Genomic DNA, 22,881 nt, shown 5'->3' on the forward strand with positions numbered 1-22,881 from the left:
TAAATTGAGAATATAAAACATGAGTGATTCATGAAGATGGCAATTGAAAATGTCAAGTAGCACAGTCAACTAATAAAAGTTTTTTTTGACTTTCATTTATGAAGCAGAGCTGGAGCGAGAGTGACAATACCCAAATCCAGATAATCTGGGAAATGGGAGACAACTGGGGTCAGTGAGGAGCTGAGTTTAATTAACACCAGTATTCAATGCACATACAACAGAATTCACATATGGATGGGGATTCAAAAGGTCCATGACCTTTCAGCCTGGATATTTCACCTTCCCTGGCCCAGTGTGCAGGTCATACACACAGTCACAAACAGACTTATTCACTTCAGACACACACACACACACAAACAGGATTATTCACTTCAGATATACACACATACACACAGACTTACTCACTTCAGACACACACATCCGCGCACACAGACTTATTCACTTCAGACACACACAGTCACACACATATACACAGACACAAACAGACTTATTCACTTCAGACACACACACACACAAAGTCTCACACACACAGACACAGATGTATTCTCTTCAGACACCCACACAGTCTCACACATACACACACACAGACTTATTCACTTCAGACACCCACACAGTCTCTCTCTCTCACACACACACACAAGCAGTCACACACACAGACACAAACAGATTTATTCACTTCAGACACTCACACAGTTAAACACACACAGAGTCTCTCAACACACACATACACACACAGACAGACACACAGTCTCTCAACACACACAGACACACACACAGTCTCTCAACACACACACAGTCTCTCAACACACACACACACACACAGACACACATGCTCTGGAAACTGAAAGTGGTCAGTGCTACTTACCTTCCCATTTATCAGACTAATCTCTTAGCAGTGATTACTGGTGAGAATCTGCATACAGTTAAATGAGCAGCTCTAAAGCTTCTTCCAGAAATCCACATTCCCCACATATCTTGGGCAAGGCCTGGTAGGATTCTGCATAGTCTTTGTGGCCACGCTCTAGCATATGGGCTACCTATTTCACAAACCATCCTTACAGCTTTGGCTCCAATATATTAAAGTAGTCCAGTCTTCCTTCTACAGGGCTCTAGGATGTGCTGCTTATTATTAGAGATTTTTATCCTATGTAATGTCAGAAAACAGCTGGCCATGGGCACCAGGATGCTTACATACATCTCCTTTAGACAGCCAGGTTGGCATGTTACAATGTTGGGATATTTCACATTGCTATAAAATACAGAATAGAGAGTATTTTCTGGACTCATAAAGGATAAATCATGAGCCTCGTCACATCTTCATTCTTTGTACCTTGATTCAACAGATCATTGCAATATTTTGTCCAGGGTTTCCTGAATATAAACACGACAGATTGGATTTTGCAAATGCATTCTCACAGCAGAGTTTGTGGTTCAGTCAAAGTGACATGGGCCCTGCTGACATTGATATAAATTCCCAACAATTGCGCTCAATACAAAGCTCCGCAGCTACAGCACAAATTCAAAAGCCACCAGCAAAAAGAGTCTATTGAAATGATTTGGCAATGAACCTTGTCAACAGCAAGTCCAAAACCTATTGAACCTTGAACATATCAAGGTTGGATTTCAACAGTACACATCTATGTAGCGCCATCCAAGGATGACAGGGATTTCTTAAATTCACCAAGTTCCTAATTTAAGAAAAACTGACCTAAAGCAAAACTGAGCTGAATAATGTTTCTTGTCGGGAAGGGATATAATGGGAAAAATTAAGCCACACCACACATGCACTTCTCTTAGTTGCTGGAGACAGGAGCAATGTAAACATTTTCTCAACAATTATTTACATGGCACAGAGAGATCAAAGGAACAGGGTTCATATATTTGTTATATAAATATATTAAACTGTTAATTTATGTTTCCAATGCGAGGAAATACTTTGAGTATTTTTTCAAAATATTTTACAAATTCAGATTTAACAACTGTACTGCACATTCTAGAAGACCGCTTCAACATTTAGTTTATGAAACACATTGTACATGCTGCAAAAACTCATTTCCTTTCAGTTCTTTGCTGATCATTTATGTTCTGCATTATTAATTTCTATAAATTACACACGTGTAATTACAACTTTCCAATGAAAGTAGGCTTTAAAAATATTAAAATAATATTTCTAACCGGCAGAATCCAATCAACAACAATCTGAAATACATTGCTCCTCTGAATGAAAGGCAAGAAAAAGTGCTGTGTGCACTAATAACGGCAGTAGAATAGCAATTATATTCCCCAGCTTGTGTACTGTGCCACAGTGAACAGAACGACCTCAGAGGGCCCAAAAAACATGTTGCAGCTTGTCATCCTACCATTCAATAAAACCCAGTGATAAGCTTTAAAACTGAATGTTCACTCAGGCAGGAATGGTATCTCTGCATCAAGAACAATTCATGCTGTTGTACTACAAGGTCCTACAGAGAAGCAAATCACATTGACCATGGTCAGGGCCACATAAAACTCAAAAGCTCTATGCTTTTATCATTTCTAATGGTATAACAATCATTTCCTCAGTCTTTCCTATGGGTAGGTGAGGAGAGACTATGACACAGTTTCATATCAGCTCATGAACACTTAACCATAATAAGTTGGTTGCAGCAATTTCAAATGAATCAATAGATTCATTTGAAAGGAAGAATTAGAAAGGGAGAAATTCCTGTACTTCAAACTGCCCGCATTGCTTTTTCTATTTGTGAAAACGATGATAATTCCTGTCTGGTGTTTTGCAATCTACAACAAGCAACACCAATTTTGAAATAAAAGCAGAAAATGCTGGAAATACTTAACAGGTCAGGCATGTCTCTGTTTCCCTCTCCACTGATGCAATCTGACAAACTGATGTCATTATTTCCAAATTCTAGTGTATACACTATTTAATTTTACCTGTCTGTTTTGAAATTTAACTAGCCCCCTGAAAAATCACTAATTAGCACTGCTAGGTGTTGTACACATTGCCATTACCAGCTTATGTTTGGGATAGTTTGTTGCTACCATTCCTTTCCATTATAGGGTCTAAAGGACTATTCCAAACTGCTATTTAGTCTTAATTAGAATAGACCTTTGCCTTAAGCAAGATGTGCTTATTGCACAATAGCAATCAGATCCACATGGCATTATTAAGTTAAACATTTTAACTAAGATCTACCAGGAGATTCAAGATAATAGATTTATCCTTTTCTGTATCCCACATAAGCTCTTATGAAGTCATCAGATTTGATGAAGCTTAATGCAGACTCCAACATTAACCCTTTCACACATTACCTGATAAAACATCTTGAACCAAGCTGATTTTCCTCTTAGCAAACAACAATATATTTACATATATTATTATTCAAAGTTTGTGCGAAGATTTGTAGCTCGGGTGCTCGTTGCTGTGGTTCTGTTCACCGAGCTGGAAGTTTTTGTTGCAAACGTTTCGTCCCCTGGCTAGGCGACATCATCAGTGCTTGGGAGCCTCCTGCGAAGCGCTTCTTTGATGTTTCCTCCGGTGTTTTAATAGTGGTCTGTCTCTGCCGCTTCCGGTTGTCAGTTTCAGCTGTCCACTGTAGTGGTTGGTATATTGGGTCCAGGTCGATGTGTTTGTTGATGGAGTTTGTGGATGAATGCCATGCCTCTAGGAATTCCCTGGCTGTTCTCTGTCTGGCTTGCCCTATGATAGTAGTGTTGTCCCAGTCGAATTCATGTTGCTTGTTGTCTGCATGTGTGGCTACTAAGGATAGCTGGTCATGTCGTTTCGTGGCTAGTTGATGTTCATGTATGCGGATTGTTAGCTGTCTTCCTGTTTGTCCTATATAGTGTTTTGCGCAGTCCTTGCATGGTATTTTGTACACTACATTAGTTTTGCTCATGTTGGGTATCGGGTCCTTCGTTCTGGTGAGTTGTTGCCTGAGCGTGGCTGTTGGTTTGTGTACCATTCTGAGTCCTAGGGGTCAACAGATGCCTAAGAGAAAGACAACGGAACGAGGACATACCACAACCAAAAGGATTAGCCACACCACCATACATCAGGAGCATCTCGGAACTGACAGCCAGACTACTGCGACCCCTAGGACTCATAACGGCACACAAACCAACAGCCACCCTCAGACAACAACTCACCAGAACGAAGGACCCGATACCCAACATGAGCAAGACGAATGTAGTGTACAAAATACCATGCAAGGACTGCACTAAACACTATATAGGACAAACAGGAAGACAGCTAACAATCCGCATACATGAACATCAACTAGCCACGAAATGACATGACCAGCTATCCTTAGTAGCCACACACACAGACAACAAGCAACATGAATTCGACTGGGACAACACTACCATCATAGGGCAAGCCAGACAGAGAACAGCCAGGGAATTCCTAGAGGCATGGCATTCATCCACAAACTCCATCAACAAACACATCGACCTGGACCCAATATACCAACCAATACAGCGGACAGCTGAAACTGACAACCGGAAGCGGCAGGGACAGACCACTATAAACACTGGAGGAAACATCAAAGAAGCGCTTCGCAGGAGACTCCCAAGCACTGATGATGTCGCCTAGCCAGGAGACGAAACGTTTGCAACAAAAACTTCCAGCTCGGCGAACAGAACCACAGCATATATTATTATATTTGCCACTACCCTTCTCCCCAAAGACATCAGTTTCATAAATTCAAGTGGTCTGGAAATTTCACTATTCTTTCAAAATGGGTTCTCTACAGGCTTGGAAGTTGGGTAGATCTTTGATTTGAGGACTGTTAATTTTGATTTGTTCTTGATTCTGTGTGGTCTATAAATTCCTATAACTGTCCTACACTGAAGACTTTGTTCCTATTAAACCAGGTAGTCTAACCTTATCCAGAGGACCCATAAATCTGAATTCTTCCCTGTTGAATCAGGTAATTGCCCCATAACGTCATTCTTTAAATTCCTTCATGTAAGATGGCTACACTTCCATGTGATTTTCTTTTTATAACATGCTGTATTTCTGAACCAATTTCTTCTTGACCATATTTGGACTCTGTGCGCATTGGTCATCCCATCTCAATGTCATCAGCCAGTGAGTCATTTGCCACTGATCTTCAATGTGCGTAAGCAAATGACTTCTTCTCAATCTCCGCCTTCACCTGTAATGACGTCTGTAAATTCTTCACTTCAACATGCAGATTATTAATTTAAATGTTTTCATTTATCCTCTGTAGGTGACTTACTCATCTACTAACCTGCTGACATTCTCAATCGTATAACTTTCACTGGCACTGATCATTGTTCCTTGAAAGATAAAGGATCAAAATTTCCCTCTTGAATTTGGGTTGTTTCATCATCTGACATTAAGTTCAATTTTTTATATATATTTTTGATTCAATGTGCTCAGAGGCATTATGACAAACCTCTGGAGCAGATGGGGCTCAATCCTGGGCCTCCTGGCTCAAAGACAGGGACACTACTATTGTGCCACAAGAGCCCTCAAATTCAAACTTATATCTGTTGTTACAATTTGTTTCACCAGGCTCAGGAGATACCTAGCAACCTGCTCCTGATGTGATCTCCTCTACATCGGAGAGACCTAGCGCAAAATCGGGGACCGGTACAGGGAACATTTATGGTCCATACACTCCAACCAACCCCACTTTCTGGTTGCCAGCCATTTCAACTCTCCCTCACACTCCCCCACTGACATGCCCATCCTGGGTCTCCTCCACCATCAAAATAAGGCCACAGGCAAACTGGAGGAAGACACCTCATCTTCTGCCTAGGGAGCTTACAACCATATGCCCTTAACACAGAATCCACCAGAGAATTTCTAAATCTCCCCACCCTCCAATCTCATCCCAGGTCCAACCCTCCCTCCCAACCCCCTTAATTTGACCCTACCTCTCCAACTTCCTTCCCTCCTATCCACTCCACCCTCCCCACTAACCAATCACAATCATCTCCTACCTGTATCCACCTATTGCCATTCCACTCACTTTTATCCCAGGTTCCACCCCCCTCCCTCTAGTTATTTCTGAGGCTCCTTCCCCTCCACCAGTCCTGATGAAAGATTCTGACCTGAAACATCGACTCCCCTCCTCCTATGATGCTGCTTGACCTGCTGTGCTTTTTCCAGCTCCACACCTTTCGACTCAGGGGGTGCCTGAACAGTTTCCATTAAAAATAGATCAGTCAGCTAAAGTGGGTTGTGCTCCTACATCTTTTTTACAAACTTGCATCTTCTTTCAAACTTTGCTGATTTGGGTCATCCCACTGTTCCTTAATGAAGATAGAATTTTCCAGTCCTGATAATCCGATATAAACACAAATTTCACAATAAGCAAAGAGATCTTCAATGTTTCTTGAGATCCTTGACTACCATGCCAGTGGCGCTGACTCTACAGCTGCCAATCCCTCAATGCTCCTGATGTATTCCTTCCAGGAAATCCTCATAGGCCAAAGCTGGAATAACTTATCTTCTGTCAGAAGTTGCCTGTAATTGTAAAATACCAATGGTGCTCAAAGTAAATGTTCTCAACCAACTCGCTGGACTTTGTTCTGCTCTTTCTTTGACATAATACTGCCAAATGGTAGCACATTGTCCATCAACCTTTTGCCTGAGATCATTGTCACTTTGCTGGCCACTGGTTCTTCTCAGACATACGAAACATATTTCTCACACCATCCTAACTAATATCAATACATTCTTTCTTCATTTAGTTACAACATGAGTCAAGAAAACCTAAAGAAATGTTCTACAAGTTGCCGCCTGACTGGTTGATCAACAACTGTTTCTTCCTGGACCAGCTTTTATATCTGGTATATCTTCGGACTAACTTGGCATAAGCTGGTCTCCCTTGATCTGTTCACTATCCATTGTAACTAGTTAAGTTCCCTTTGCTACTTCAAGAAACTGGAGGCCAAGCCAAGTGTACTTAATCAATTGTAGGACTTTTTGATGATCAATTATGTATACATTCTCTACTTTCTTGCACATTTTGTGGTATAGTATTGTTTATAATTGTCTTTAATCTTGAGAATTAATCCATTTCGACCATGCAACTTAAACTCTGTGGGCTGTAGCTTCTGTTTCATCATCCATAGTAAATGATCTGATAAGACAGTGATAACTTATTGCTGTATCAAGCTCAAAGTAAATGAGATAAGACGATAAGACTATAAGAAATAGGAGTGGAAGTAAGGCCATTTAGCCCATCGAGTCCACTCTGCCATTCAATCATGGCTGATGGGCATTTCAACGTCACTTACCGCACTCTCCCCACATCCCTAAATTCCTTGCGAGATTAAGAATTTATCAATCTCTGTCTTGAAGACATTTAACATCCCAGCCTCCACTGCGCTCTGTGAAAATGAATTCCGGAGGCCCACCACAGTCTGGCTGAAGAAATGACTCCTCATGTCCATTCTAAATTGACCCCCTCTAATTCTAAGCCTGTGCCCACGGATCCTAGTATCCCTGCCTGTTGGAAACAATTTCGCAGCGTCCACCCTTTCTAAGCATGAATTATCTTGTAAGTTTCTATTAGATCTCCCCTCGGTCTTTTAAACTCTAATGAATACAATCCCAGGATCCTCAGCTGTTCATCATTATGTTAGGCCTACCATTCCAGGGATCATCTGTGAGAATCTCTGCTGGACATGCTCCAGTGCCAGTATGTACTTCCTGAGATTGGAGCCCAAAACTAGACACAGTATTCCAAATGGGGCCTAACCAGAGATTTATAAAGTCTCAGTAGCACATCGCTGTTTTTACATTTCAACCTCTTGAGATAAATGACATTACATTTGCTTTCTTAACCACAGACTCAACCTGCAAGTCAACCTTTAGAGAATCCTATACTAGCACTCTGAGATCCCTTTGCACTTTGATTTTATGAATTTTCTCACCGTTTAGAAAATAGTCCATGCCTGTGTTCTTTTTTCCAAAAGTGCTCGACCTCGCATTTGCAGTGATATGCAGTGGTATCAACTAGACTTGGTTGGCTCACCAATTTCCTTCAGGAATGTACTGACTATCTTTTGTAATGCCGGTGGCTCTACTACAATAAAACCTGTGAATATTTTTTGTTGCTCTATAACTGTCCTACTTCTACACATCTTCTGGAAGTGACCTCAAGTTTTACTGATGTAGAGTTCTGTTTTCATAGATGTGCACTATTTGTGTCTGTGAGGTTTCCTCATTCCACAGCACCATTGCTGCCCCTTATCATCTTCTGTCTGTCCTTCTCTTTGTGTTGGCTTATCACAGGTGTCTTCACTGAATAGATTCTGAAGATTTAAAGAACTTCATCACAAGTATCAGTGCCTACTTTAATGCCTTAATGAGTTACAACATCATCAGATGTAGACTCTTATTGATTACAGTAGTATATTTTACATATTTTTTCTCCTGTAATTTCTCTCTGGAATTATTATTTAATCTTTGTACATCATAGTGTTTTACTTTTACAGAATCTCAATGATGTTTTATTATTTTTCCCAATTCGATTCTTACTTCTTCACTACAGCAATGTTGTTTCATTTTCCTTGTTTTAAAGCTTTAAGGTTGTGTCGTTTAAGAATTGTGGTTTATTTTCCTCTGTAGATCAGAGTCAAGAGTGTGGCACTGGAAAAGCACAGCTAGTCAGGCTGCATCCAAGGAGCAAGAGAATCGATGTTACAAGCATAGGCCCTTCCTCAGGAATGAGGCTTTGTGGTATCTACTCACTATGGTAGCAATGTTCATTGTGAACAGTCAGTACTCTTTTCTAATTTATAGTCTTTGCAGCCCATTGCTATTAATTTATAGCCTTTACAGCCCATTGCTGTTAATTTAAATTTTTCCTGTTCCCTAACGAGTGTTTTTAAGCTTCACTCATGAAGTGCCAAACAACTCCCATAAGTCCTTCTTCTGTAAGGACCCTGCAATATTCCAGTCCAACTGGTTTTTACTTTCTTCCAAGCCTACACCTTTTTTTCTGTGTCACCCCTCCTCTGGGAGTGTTTAAAACTCCATTCTACAAATGGCAGTGGATGCCCAACCAGTTGTTAATTTTAAATCTGAGGTAGATAAATTTTTATTAAGCAAAGGTATTAAGGGATATGGACCAAAGGTGGATATATGGAGCTAGGCCAGAGATTAGCCATGATCCTAATGAATGTTATGCCAGGCTCAAGAGACTACTCTGTTCCTATGTTACCTCCTAGTTTGCTGTCATTGAGGAGCCATCAGTATGGTTGCTTTTTCATGTTGTTGCTGGATCTCTGAGATCACCTCCAGCTTAATATTAACAAGTTAATATCAAAAAATGTAAAATACTCATCACAGAACACAGTTAATTTTTGTGGGAAAGTTTCTTCAAAGCCAACGTCAAGTGCCATTATGCTGCTCATTGCAAAATCTGAGCCATTAATATTCTGTACATAAAATGGTAAGGATTCTTTTATAAAGTTATCATGTAAATCGTTTAAGGAGCAACTGTAGTCATAGCTTGATTCAATCTTGACTTCTAAGCTATTAGCCATCTGTTTGCAGTGTTTATGGGAATAAGGTTTTCCATTGCTTTGAGTATTCAGACGAAGCCTATTTAAAAAGAGAGCCATGTGGCATTTTAACATGCCAGAAGCTCATGCGGCACAATAATTTAAATCTGCAGATGAAACTCAAATCTACCCTGCAGAATTGCTGATATGTGCAATTGAAGCCAACAATATTAGACAAACACTTTAATTGACCCAATAACCCAAAATAAAACCACTTGTCCATTCCTTCACAGCTGATTACAAATTCACTCTCATCTTGAAGAATGAACTAATAACCGTGAACTACAACATCCCGTGTTCTACGATAAAACCTTGCCTTCAATATTAGATTAGATTCCCTGAAATAAGGAAACAAGTCATTTGGCTCAACAAGTCCACACTGACCCTCCAACGAGCATTTGGTATTCTCTGTGATACCAAGTCACTCCTGTGTACATTTGTACATCATTATGTTTCAGGGACACCCATTCTGCCCAATGTCTGAACAAACAGGATTTAAACCAAAAATAGTTCCTTTCAAAAACAAAAACCAAAGTTGCTGGAAAAGCTCAGCAGGTCAGGCAGCATCTGTGAAGAGAAATCAGAGTTGAAGTTTCAGGTTCAGTGACCCTTCCTCAGAACTTTTCAATCCTTTCAATCTAATCGAGATATTCATGTACTTTGTATGTATGCAGGTCCAATCTCTTTCAAGACATACTTTGAAATAATGGTTAGGTGAGGCCTGATTCAAATCAGTAAACTGCTTACTTTAAAGATGTCGATAGTAGTCATGATTTGGAGATGCCGGTGTTGGACTGGGGTGTACAAAGTTAAAAATCACACAACACCAGGTTATAGTCCAACAGATTTAATTAGAACCACAGTAGCTTTCAGAGCGACGCTCCTTCATCAGGTGACTATCACCTGATGACGGAGCGTCGCTCCAAAAGCTAGTGTGCTTCCAATTAAACCTGTTGGACTATAACCTGGTGTTGTGTGATTTTTAACTTAGTTTAAAGATGCAGCTTATCCTTGGAAAAGATAAAGTAATGTAAGTGCAACACTTCTCCACATAAGACAAACTCAAACAATACGTTGGCACAATTCTTCACAGCATGGTGCAAGCTTCCCTCAGCAGCTTGGTTTTGAAAAATATATCAGTTGTCATTACAACTTCTATTCAACTTAACAACCCTCATCTCAGTCATGAAGCTGTTTTCTCCCTCTCTGTTCAAAATTAAAAAGGAAAGCCCAGCAACATATCTGACAAGTGTCTCGGTTCAGAGTTCCTGGAATAAGCAGTGTTAGAGGTATGGTGGCTCTGTGGTTAGCACTCCTGCCTCACAGCACCATGGACCTGAGTTCAATTCCAGCTTTGGGTAACTGTCACTGTGGAGTTTGCACATTCTTCCCATATCTGCATGGGTTTCCTCCCACAGTCCAAGAATGTGCAGGTTTGGTGGAATGGTCACACTGAATTGCCCCAGAGATGTGCAGGTAAGGTGGATTAGCCATGGGAAATGCAGGGTTATAGGGTCAGGAGTGAGATACTCTTTGGAGGGTTGGTGTATATCTGATGGCCTGCTTCCATTACTAAGAAGAGTGAATGAATCATTCAATGCTTATTATCTTGGGGAAAGAAACTTCAATTTGTAATCTAAACACCTTCCATCTGGGTACCATACTTCTCTACAAGATTTTGTACATTTTAAAAGGTTTAATATAATTTTTCTACAGCAAATCACCACCCCCTCAAAAAATCTATCAAATAAATTTGAAATTGTAATTTTCTTAGAATAAGGCAATTTTTTGTGCTTTTAGGAAGTCTAACACCACTAGAAACTACATTGCCAGGTTCAAAGCTAAATGACTATATAAACAGATCACGTCTCATACTTTCAGAGAGCCACAGATGGGCTTGCCAGGTTGAAAGCAGATTTATGTAAAACTCAGGTTTGAACCTTCACTTATCAGAAGAAAACAGACTTGTGTTGCACCTGCTGCAGAGGACAGCTTCGTAAGGACAATTTCATGGATCAGTTTCACAACCTAGAAATCACTGAGGTGTCAGTCTGCTGGAGGAATTCTCCATGGTTTCAAAAGGCATGCTTAAAAAATTGAAATATTCATAAAATAAAATGTAAAGTAAAGAAGAACAAATGCCTACTATATACTCTCAATCTATATTCTCCACTTTATGAAAGTAAAGTACTAAAAACAATTTTAGTAGAATGCAGAACACAACTATATTTTTGACACTTTGACCTCTGAGAACTAACACAATGCCCTGTTCTATTCTCAATGTTATCAAATTTTAAAGTCAAGAAAATTGTTTCTCTATAAAATTAAATGGTGAATCTACATTTAGGACAGAAAAGCATTCAATCCATTTATCTGTGCCATTGATAGCCCTTTATAGGTTTGATCTGAATACACTGCCTGAATAGCTGATTGTAGTAAAATATTCCATGCTCCAATAATCCTATGTTAAAAAAGATCTAACATTCCTTACCATTGGTCCAATGATAATGCTGAGTTTCATAATTTTGATCATCAGAGATTTGCTCAAGGGCTTTACTGACCTTGTCTGTCTATCTCCTATTTAAATTTATTCAATGTCTCAACACTCTGGGGCACATAATTCCACCAATTACTGAATTTGAATCACAGTTTTGAGAGATGTAATTCCTCTTTGCCTGTGTTCGAAATCAGCCACTCCTTAGCCTAAAACTATGATCTCTCATTCTAGATTGCCCTACAAGGGGAAACGTCTGTTCAACCTACCTTGTCAGGCCCTTTTAAAATGTTATACACCTCAATTAGATTTCTTCTCATCCTTCCAAACCCTTCTGAGATCAACTTATATCATTCAATTTCTCCTATAAGACAAGCTTTCATCTCTCAATTAGTCTAAAGAACCTGCTCTGAACTGCCTCCAATGCAATTACATCTTTCCTCAAGTAAAGTAACCAAAACTGTATGCAATACTCTAGACGCAGTCTCACCAATTCCTGGTATTCCTCGGACATTTCCCTGGTTTTATACTCCATTCCTTTAGCAATAAATGCCAAAATTCAATTTGCCCTCTTTCTTACCTGCTGCATACTAGTTTTCTGCTACTCATTCACAAGGTCACCCAGAGCTCTCTGCATTGAAGCGTTTTGAAGATTCTCTCCATTTAGATAGAAGTTGGCCTTTTTATTGTTTTGACCAAATGGATAGCCTCACTTATCCACATTAAACTCCATCTATCAAATTTTGGCCCATTCATCCAATCTATCTTTATCCATTTGTAAATTTTTTTACTGCAACTTACTCTCTCACTTATTTTAGTGTCATCTGCAAGTGTGGCGACAATATATTTTATCCGTAGTCATTAACATCGTTTGTAAATATTTGGAAACCTGAGAATTGTACCCTATGGGACTCCACTAGTTGCAACTTGCCAACCAGAAAAAGAATAATTTAGGTGTTACTTTCTGCTTTCTGTTGGTTAGCCAATCCTCTATCCAAGCTAATATATTACCCCCAACCCATATGATCTTACCTTGGGTAGTAACCATTTGGGCAGCACCTCATCAATGCCTTTGACAGGCCAGATATATTACATCGACAGCCCTCCCATCTTTTATTTTGCTTGTTACATCTTTGAAGAACTCTAGCAAAATACTGAAATCATAAAACCAAGCTGACTCTGATGAATTGTATTTTGACTTTCCAAATGTCCCATTACTATTATCTTAATACTGGATTCCAATATTTTCTGCCTCTATTTTCTTTTGAATAAGGCGTTATATTGGCAATTTTCCAATCCACTTGAACCTTTCCAGAATGCAGGAAATATTGGAAAATGATCACCAATGCATCCACTTTCTCTGCCGCCACATCCTTTAAGACCCTAGGGTGTAGGTCATCAGAGTCAAGAGTATAGTGTTGGAAAAGCACAGCACGTAAGGCAACATTCTAGGACCAGGAGAGTCAATGTTTTGGGCAAAAGCCCTTCATCAAAATGTCAACGCTCCTGCTCCTCAGATGCTGCCTGGCCTGCTGTGCTTTTCCAGCAACACACTCTTAACTCTAGTCTCCAGTATCAGCAGTCCTCATTTTTGCCTGCATGCCATCAGATCCTGGCGGCTTGACTGCCTTTAATCCCATTACTTACCTCTGTATCTTTTTCCTAGAGATGGTGATTGTTTTAAGTTCCTCCTTTTTTACAACCTCTGCATTAGCTTTTACAATTGGGATGGTTTCAGAGTCCTCTGCTGTGAAAATGGAGGCAAAAAAAAAGATTTTACTGCTTCTGTTATTTTTGTGTTCCCCACTTTCAAATCCGCAGTCTTGTCCTCTAAGGAGCCAACATTAGCATTAGCTCCTCTCTTGCTTTTTGATATACTTACTGAAACTTTTGCCATCAGTTTTTACATCTTGTGCTAGTCATCTTTTATAATTAACCTTTGCAAAGATCCACTGTGCAGGAAAACAGTATGTGCAAGCTCCATTATAAAATAGCCCTGAATATAAAATAAAATACATGCAAACTAACATTAGCAGCATGAGAGCTGTTAGTTTTATTGAATTTTGCTTCACAGCATTAATTTGTACAACATTGGTACGATTTCATTTTATATATAATTTCCGTATTTAATTGTTAACACTGGAGACGAGCACAACTTTTAAATTTGTGCAGTGTGCGTACGTTTCTTCTCAGACCGCACCAAAAGAAGACCTTATAATTTATTCCATAGAAAAAATACAGCATTTTGATTCTACCAGTAGATTTCTCTTTGTACCATGGAGCATCATTGGACTTTGAATAAATATCAGCATAAACTGTGCAACAAAACAAAAACCCTGAAACTTCTAACACAGTGAAAGGAAGAAAAAAGGTAATAAATAATTAAATGTTGCCTTAATTGACATTAACTGTTAACTGTTGACATTCTGCTTTTCATTTCAATGTTGGACTGTGAATTCATGAACATTCAAAACCACATCAATTGGCTCCTAAAGATGTTCAGTCAATTGCAATTTACATCTTTTGAACAGGTGTATTCGCAAGTTTGGTCCAGGTTTACAACTGAGGAAATGCTAGAAATACTCAGCAGGTCTGACAGCATCTGTAATTAATATTTCATTCGAAAGGTGATCAACCTGAAACATTAAAAATAAAACAAAGAACTATGGATGCTGGAGATCTGAAACAAAACCAGAATTTGCTGTTTTTAACTCAGTAGGCCTGGCAACATCTGTGGGAAGAAAGCAGAGTTAACGTTTTGACTCTTCATCAGAACTGATAATAACAGCTTGGAAGAACTGGTATCTGTGCTGAAGACCAGGTTGGAGATTGGTCCAAAGAAGTGAAACTGAATAAGTGACAATAAGGGCTGAGGGTAGCAGCAAGTAGGTATTCTGTGTTGAAAAACAAGCATATAACGTGATAACAGGCCCGAGAGCAGGTGAGAACAGGATGGCTGTGCTAAAAGCAACCCATGTCATGACAGGACTAGGTAAAAAACATAGGAGGATAGAATCAAGCTTTGAAGTATTGAACTCGATGTTGAGTCACAGACACTTATAGAGGTTTATAAAATCAACAGGGGCATGGATAGGGTGAATAGCGTCGGTGTTTTCCCCAGAGTAGGGGAGCCCCAAACTAAAAGGCATAGGTTTAAGGTGAGAGGGGAATAATTTAAAAGGGACCTAAGGGTTAACTTTTTCACATAGAGGGTAGTGCAAGTATGGAATGAGCTGCCAGAGGCGGTGTTGGAGGCTGGTATATTTACACATTTAAAAGGCATCTGGATGGGTATGTGAATAGGAAAGATTTAGAGTGATATGAGACAAATGCTGGCAAATGGGACCATATTTATTTAAGATATCTGATCGGCTGGACGAGTTGGACCAAAGGGTCTGTTTCAATGCTCTACATCTCTATAACTCTATAAATCTATGGTTGCAGAGTCCCTGAGCAGAAAATGAAGACCTGAAACATTAATACTGTTTCTCTCTCTATAAATGCAGAATACTCCCAGCACTTTTTGATATATTTCAGATTTCCAACAATTATAGCATTTTGCTTTTGTGTTGCAACTGAGAAACCAAATTATTGTCAATCTCGATGTTATGTAACCGAGTCTCTCAGTTCATTTAGCTGGCAACTAAAATGTGTCAAACCTAGTTTGATTAAAGTATTAATCTCTTATCAGTTGTGCCATGAGTAAGAGTAGAATCCACTCCTCACTGCTAATGACATGTTTCAATCACTCACAAAAGGCTAATTTCTTCTCTTACGTTCATGTTTGAAAAGAAATGCAACATTCCAGATAGGATACCATCTCCTCACAGAATAAATGAAACATCTTAATATACACATGCAGGCAAATGGGCATTGGGTCTATATATATTCCACTGCTATCAGCTGTTCATATCTATGTGTGTGTACAAAGACAAATTGGTCTCAGGACTCATGATTTTTTTTTCATGAGCTATGTCCTGAAGATTTAAAGGCTGGTTTCCAACCAGAAGAAGTTCAGACTGTATTGAGTTTAAGTTAAACTACAATTCTTGAAATTGTGTCAGGTTTATCAACAATGCCCACAATGGTTGTTCATAGTCAATTGCAGGGCAACAACTTCCTACATTCTAAATTCCATTAAGCTGTCAACCAGAAAATATAATTAACAGTAACATGTAAGTCCAAACAGCTCCAGTGAGCTGTTAAGCAGAAAATAAATAGGGCAAAGTGCCAGTAGATGTTTCATCAGTACCAACACTTGCAGCTCAGTACTTGCTTAATGTTGAAGGTATAGTGTAATTGTCAGAAGACTGTTGTCACTGGTCAAATTCTGACTTTTATGCATTTTTTAATGCAATGTGCAACATTGGCAAGCCACACACTGTTATAACTAGAAGATCTCTTAGTTACAGAAACCTGCAGATGGTACAAAACAGCACAGTGGTTTTCAAACCAATTGGCTCCTCTATCTGGAAGTACTGGCAAATCCCCATGGATTCTATCCATAGAATTTCAAAAGGTGTCTGCAACAAAGATAGACAATGTAACAAACGTAGCAAGTTTTGCTTAATATATTTTGACAATAGAAACAACTGTTTTCAATATGTGCTGACAGAAATATTGATTTAACATTATTCATTCATAGAATCCCTACAGTGTGGAAACAGGCCCTTTGGCCCAACAAGTCCACACTGACCCCTCCAAAGAGTAACCCACCCTCCCCAACCTATATTTACCCCTGACTAATCCACCTAACCAACACTATGGACAATTTAGCCTGGCCAATTCATCTGACCTGTACATCTTTGGATTGTGGGAGGAAACCAGGACACCCAGAGGAAATCCATGCAGACACGGGAAGGATGTGTAAACTCCACACAGCCCGAGGCTGGAATCGAACCTGGGTCCCTGGTGCTGTGAGGCAGCAGTGCTAACCACTGAGCCACCCCCCATATCCTTGGAATTGCCATCAACTCGACTTCATAATTAATTCAAATGACTTATTTGTTAGCACTCAGAAATCAGCGTTCTCACTCCCTTGGGGATGCAATGTGCAGAATCGCAGCACTTGAGCATCAAATTGGGTTAAACAACATAAGTGGTTGCAACTACGCAAGAACCATCATGGATGTCAAATCATTTATTCTGTTTAAAACTACACATTTACTGAAGTAATTACATGCATTTCTCAGCTCCTATATGTGCAATATGTAGATCTGCCCATTCACACAAATTGCTTGAGATGCATACAATATTTTACCATCCCTAAAGCCATTGACCCAGCCATTTGCATTATGAAATATTGGGTTAGAATTTACTGTCAAAAGAACAACATGACTGGCAGCATTTATCTGTATTTGTGCACAAAAAGCAACTTCTTAGGAGGTGATTCCACATGAAAACCCCAAAGTTACAGGTAGGATGTGCCAATCCACCATTAACTCTACAAACCAGACATTGCTATTGGATTTACCATAAAGTATATTAAATAATCTGCAATTCAAATAGTTGCATAGTGATTACAAACTAAACTAACTATAAGGTCTGGGTTGGTGAATTTCAGTCTCTGTAATAAGGCTTCTTTACTATAAATGACCTATCTGGCACTGAAAATTGGTTTGTTCAGCTTTTAATTGTTAGAGCTTTTATAAACAAATTAGTTTTTTTTCTGTTAATTATCATGCATGGAGTTAAAAAAGCAATTGCTAAGTCCTGGTTTTAGATATATATCTGTGTATTTAGTCACTGCTTTAAAAACATTAAACAGCTTCACAAAGATGGCTACTATAATCATGTGACTGATTTTAGTAGTAACTTTCTAGAAACTTCTCAAAGGTAATCAGTCAAGACAGTGACTCAGTGGTTAGCACTATTGGTTTACAGTGCCAGGATCCTGGGTTCATTGACACATCTTTTTGAAATAGGTGTGACTTACAATTTGACTGTGCAGGAGTTTTCTTGGAGACAAAATTGCCCATAGTGTTCAGGGATGTGTAGATTAGGTGCATTAGCCATGGGAAATGCAGGATTAGGGGAATGGTTCTGGGTGGGATGCTCTTCAGAGGGTTAGTGTGGACTTGTTGAGCCAAATAGCCTGTTTCCACACTGTATGGATTGAATTCTAATAGCAACCACTGTCTCATTTACCTCTTGATGTGACTGGAAAGACAGAAATATTGTGTTATAAGCTTCTACAGAGATGACTGTCTCCAAGAAAACTCCTGCACAGTAAAACTGTAAGTCACACCTATCTTGTAATGGTGTGTTAATGACTTGCCGCTAAGTTAAGGAAAGGGTCACCTGTTTATTTGCATTGTAAGCTTTTGTCTTGATGTCAACTGCCTTTAACTCTCAAACTGCCAAGACGACTTGGTCATAACTCCTATAGAATTGCCCACAACTGCCTTTTTAACCACAGAGTTTTGAAATAAAGGATTAACGCTATCCAATACTACAGGTTCTGACAACCCTAACTCCACAGCACAAAGAAAAAGCCTCTGGCCTATAAAAGCCACAGCCACCAACATGTATTGTGCCCTCCAAAGGCATCTCTTTTACTCAATTACATTTGATATCTCTTACGATGGTGTAAATAAGAAATAAGAGCAGTAGTCCAATTGGCTCCTCTGTCTCAACTCTACTTGTATTATCCCCATTTCCCCTAATATCCAAAGAAGCTACCAGTCTTTGTCCTAAATATACTGAACAGAAGATCCATATACCTCTGAGATAGAGAATTCCAAAGATTCACAATACTTTGCTTGAACATCTTAACCCTAAATGGCTGAACCCTTATTCTGATACTGTGACACTCACTTAACATCCAGGGGAAACATCCTTCCAGCTTCTGTCCTATCCATGCTTTTAAGAATTATATGATTTTTCAGCAGGATTTAGAAATCTTCCAAAATCCAGGGTATATTGTCTCAATCTATTTAATGCCATCTCATTGCACTACCAGCTAATTCCAGGATCAGTTGAATCAATATTTAGCACTCTGAGGAATCATATTCTTCCTTAAGTGAGGACATCAAACTTACAGAGTGCTGCAGATGGAGTGTCCCACCAAAGGACCTACATAGTTATAATAACACTGAAACAGATTACGTTCCTGAAAATTGTGACTTAAAGTGAAGCTTCCCATAAGAATCAATGTTATGGCTAGAGTTAGGTTCAGTCAGACATTTCTCACCAGAAACAAATGCCATAAATGGAAAACTGTACTCTGCATGTGCTTGCGTGTAGTCTTTGCTGTAATAACTTGTAACATAAAGTGCATCACTAACATAACCCAAATACAGTACAATAGTATTTAGAAATTACTACACTTGCTTCTACTGTTTACAGTACTATTTAGGTTGACCAGGTTCCATCAATTGGCAAAAACTGGTCAGTGCAGCTAGCAGTTGGACTCCCACAAATACTTGCACTGACTGACCTCTGCCAACAGATGGAGTTAAGGACCTCAGCGCAAGTTCAAGGGCAGAGCCAAGAGGGAAGAACAGACCTCGAGCCTAAGGCAAGGAGGAAATGGGAGGCAACACCAGAAAGACAGGCTGCTGCTGAGCACCATTGCAAGAGGAGGCTAGGACGGAGATGAGTGCTGGAGGGACACAAGCTGGGGGCCATGAAGTCAGAACACAAGAGCAGGAAGGAGGCAAGACCAGGTGATAATACTTATGGGGAGGTGACACTGGAAAATGGGCTGGAAGACTGACATTTGTGGTTATGGGGTTGGAGGGTTAGTGAGGGGCATAAGTAAAAGGAAATCTAGCAAATGACATTAAACTGAAACTGACAATGTTAAATGGCTATACCAAGACTACTTCTTTAATGACATTAAAGTGAAAAAAAGATTAAGTAAGACAACATCATGTGGAGACTTACTTGTGCATGATGCCTAGATCTCTGAACACTAATACTTCCCAGTTATAATCCATCTGCCAAGTTCTTACCCACATACTCAATCTGGCTAGAATTTTCTGCAACCTCTTTGCAGCCTCTCAAAGCTTTCTTTCCCACTGAAGATTACAGCATCAGCAAACTTCCAATCAGAACCTTCAAGTGACATTAAAACTGGAATGTAAATAGCTGAGGTCCTCACACCCATCCTGTGGTACACCACCTCATGACAGTCTGCCAATCTGTAATTGTTTTATAATGTTTTTACTCAAAACATCAATGTTCTATGAGACAGCAAAACCTAAGGATCAAGAAATCAGTTTTTTTAAAAGAAGTTTGACTTAAAATACATGAACAAAAGTTTGCTCGACTACAGCATCACATGCCACAAAATCCAATAGTCCTCACTCCTTGAGTTTCTCTATCAGATTTCTATGTGTCATTGACTTCCAGTATTAATCCATAGGTGCCAAATGAGAACAACTCCTGACTGATACAATAATGGTTCACTGTCTTTGTTGCATTTCACCACATAGATCTAAATTACATTAACAATTCATGCTCTCAACCTCAAAATGAAAGTTCCGATCCAAGGAGGAAAACTTTATGACTTCTCCTATGAAATGAAGAATTTTATATGAGAGATTAATGGGTTTTTTTGTCAGAAGTGCATAATTTTGTATCTTTTTATACTATAAAATTGAGTCTTTCCTCATGGTATTTTAACAGGGGCTTCAATTATGTGGTCATCCTCAGCACCCCCTTTTCAAAGCCTCATGAGGAGACCATGAGACAGAGCATTCCAAGTAAGGCTTAACCAAGGTCATATACAAATCACAAAGATTTCTGGTAAATTGCTTTCTGAATACTGCTTGGAATCCATTTATTTTAGATATAGCTGCATGCCAATTGTCATATAATTTAAGAGATTGTTGTACTAAAATACACAGATCTTGTTCTTTTACCACAGACTTTACCTATTACTGAAGTATTTCATATATATGTTCAGTATTTGACCTGTGCACGTGCACGGTACAGAATCCAAACTAAGTTATATACAATTTAGCAAAGGTGGGCCGAATCCCCAATATGCAGTATTATTTGCAGACACAGCTGAATTCCCAACGCAACAAAACTCATTTTTTTTTAAATAAAAAATTATTCATTTGTGGGTTGCGGGCATCACTGGCTGTGCGGCTGTTATTGTCTGTCTCTAGTTGCCCTTCAGAAGATGGTGGTGAGCTGCCATCTTGAACCGCTGCAGTCCATTCGCTGTGCGTTGACCCACAATGCCGTGAGGGAGTGAATTCCAGAATTTCAACCCAGCGACAATGAAAGCATTCATCATTTGTAATACAAGCAGAGGAAAACTCATTCACTTCTCTGCACCACTTCCCATATTTATTTATCAGTAAAACTGTTCCATTCTAGATCACTTCTAAGCAGGAACTTGTAACTTTTACAAGCGTCAGGCTCTCACATTTGGGCACTGATGGAGAACGCTCCAGCAAGAGAAGAACATTTTGAATAGTCTGTTACATCATCCCAGCATAGATTTTATAAATGAATACAGTGATTTGTATTAAAGAGATTGAAAACTGCACTTGGCGTCCTGCACAAAAACATCATACCGAGGGAAAAGGAAGCTCACACATGCTGCTTCAGTCTGCCACGTTAGATTAAAATAGTAATCAATATGTGAGCAGGGAACATCAGAGTCCCTTCTGCAATACAAACCTGTATGTTTACAATGGCACAGAAGTTTCCCTCCTGTTTTCCCAGTAGCTATGAAAGAGCTTGAATGAAATGGCTCTATTTTAACTGAACTGTTGGCAATTGCTTTTGAGGAAAACTGATGTATGGTAGTTCAGATGCAGCAAGATAATTTTATGAACAATTTGGCTGAGGAAGTTGATCACATAGCACAGAATGAGCCATTTTACCCAACTAGTCTGTGCTAGTGTTTACACTGCATGAATCGTCACCAATTCTATCTTCCCTAAATCAGTATTCGCCAATGTGCTCAAATTTCCTTTTGAAAGCATCTAAACTGCATATCTCAAACACTGCTTGTGATTGCAAGTTCCACATTCTAATCACTTGCTGTAATTCTTCACTTTCACTATTGGATTTATTGGTAACTAACTTGAATTTATGGCTGCCAGTTTTGCTTTCGCTCCATATCTATCCCAGCTAACACCTTCTAGACAACCTCTATCAGGTGTCCTCAAAGTAATCTCTCCTTTCTAAATAGCCTCAACCTGTTCTTATATTTACCAAAGGCTGCAATCGCTGGGTTCTGATATCATTCTTTTTTGCACATTCTCCAATACAATACTTCCTCGATATATTAACTGATTAGCTGGGTGATGAGGGGAGGGGGGTTTGGATTGATGTGGTGATGCCCTGACTAGAATGTGAAGGGAAAATGGATGACCCTCATAGCAAACAAATTGATGAAGGATGGACTTGGTCTGGTGGTGGTCTGGTTAGTAGAGAGAATGAGGATACTAAAATCTGTATCCAACTGATAATCTAAATGAGTATGAGGATTAAACTACTGTCAACCTCCTGGGTAGGTGCAGGAAAAAAATAACGCATCCAAGTTCTATAACTTAGCGTGGAAAATTTATTCTGCATTTTGACACTCTTGTCAAAGTGAGCAGGGCAGATGCTGTACGTTCAGCAGCGGTTTAAGAAAGGGAAGGAATACTAATGATCTCAACATAGCCTGTTGACGAGGTAAAAGTGACTTGTTTTTTGCAGTCAGCAGCAAAGATATGATGCCACACTTAAACCCACTCGCAAGCTTGTGTGAGCTTTTGAGCAGCACTTATAGTGAGCAGACATGTTTTTAGTGTGGTGTTCTCTACTGGAGATTGGCAGGTAGTGTGAACAAGGCCACAGTGTGTCTCTTTTCTCACACAGCAAGTAGTGAC

The 22,881-nt window shown here is 39.4% G+C and overlaps 1 protein-coding gene across 3 annotated transcripts in view; it reads right to left on the reverse strand.

Annotated features, from left to right (window-relative positions):
* Positions 1-22,881, reverse strand: part of mpp2b (MAGUK p55 scaffold protein 2b) — a 539,799-nt gene that overhangs the window by 330,601 nt on the left and 186,317 nt on the right. Inside the window, exon 3 of one of the 3 annotated variants that reach the window (XM_087977856.1) lies at positions 13,688-13,787. The exons of the other annotated variants lie outside the window; for them this stretch is intronic. The gene's annotated coding sequence lies outside the window, so the exon portion shown is untranslated. The remainder of the gene's footprint in view (positions 1-13,687; positions 13,788-22,881) is intronic. 3 annotated transcript variants of the gene reach the window in all.

The sequence above is a fragment of the Chiloscyllium plagiosum genome, unplaced genomic scaffold (assembly GCF_037043375.1).
Source record: "Chiloscyllium plagiosum isolate Xiang-an unplaced genomic scaffold, Cpla_swu_hap1 HiC_scaffold_32, whole genome shotgun sequence".
NCBI classification, from domain to species: Eukaryota; Metazoa; Chordata; class Chondrichthyes; order Orectolobiformes; family Hemiscylliidae; genus Chiloscyllium; species Chiloscyllium plagiosum.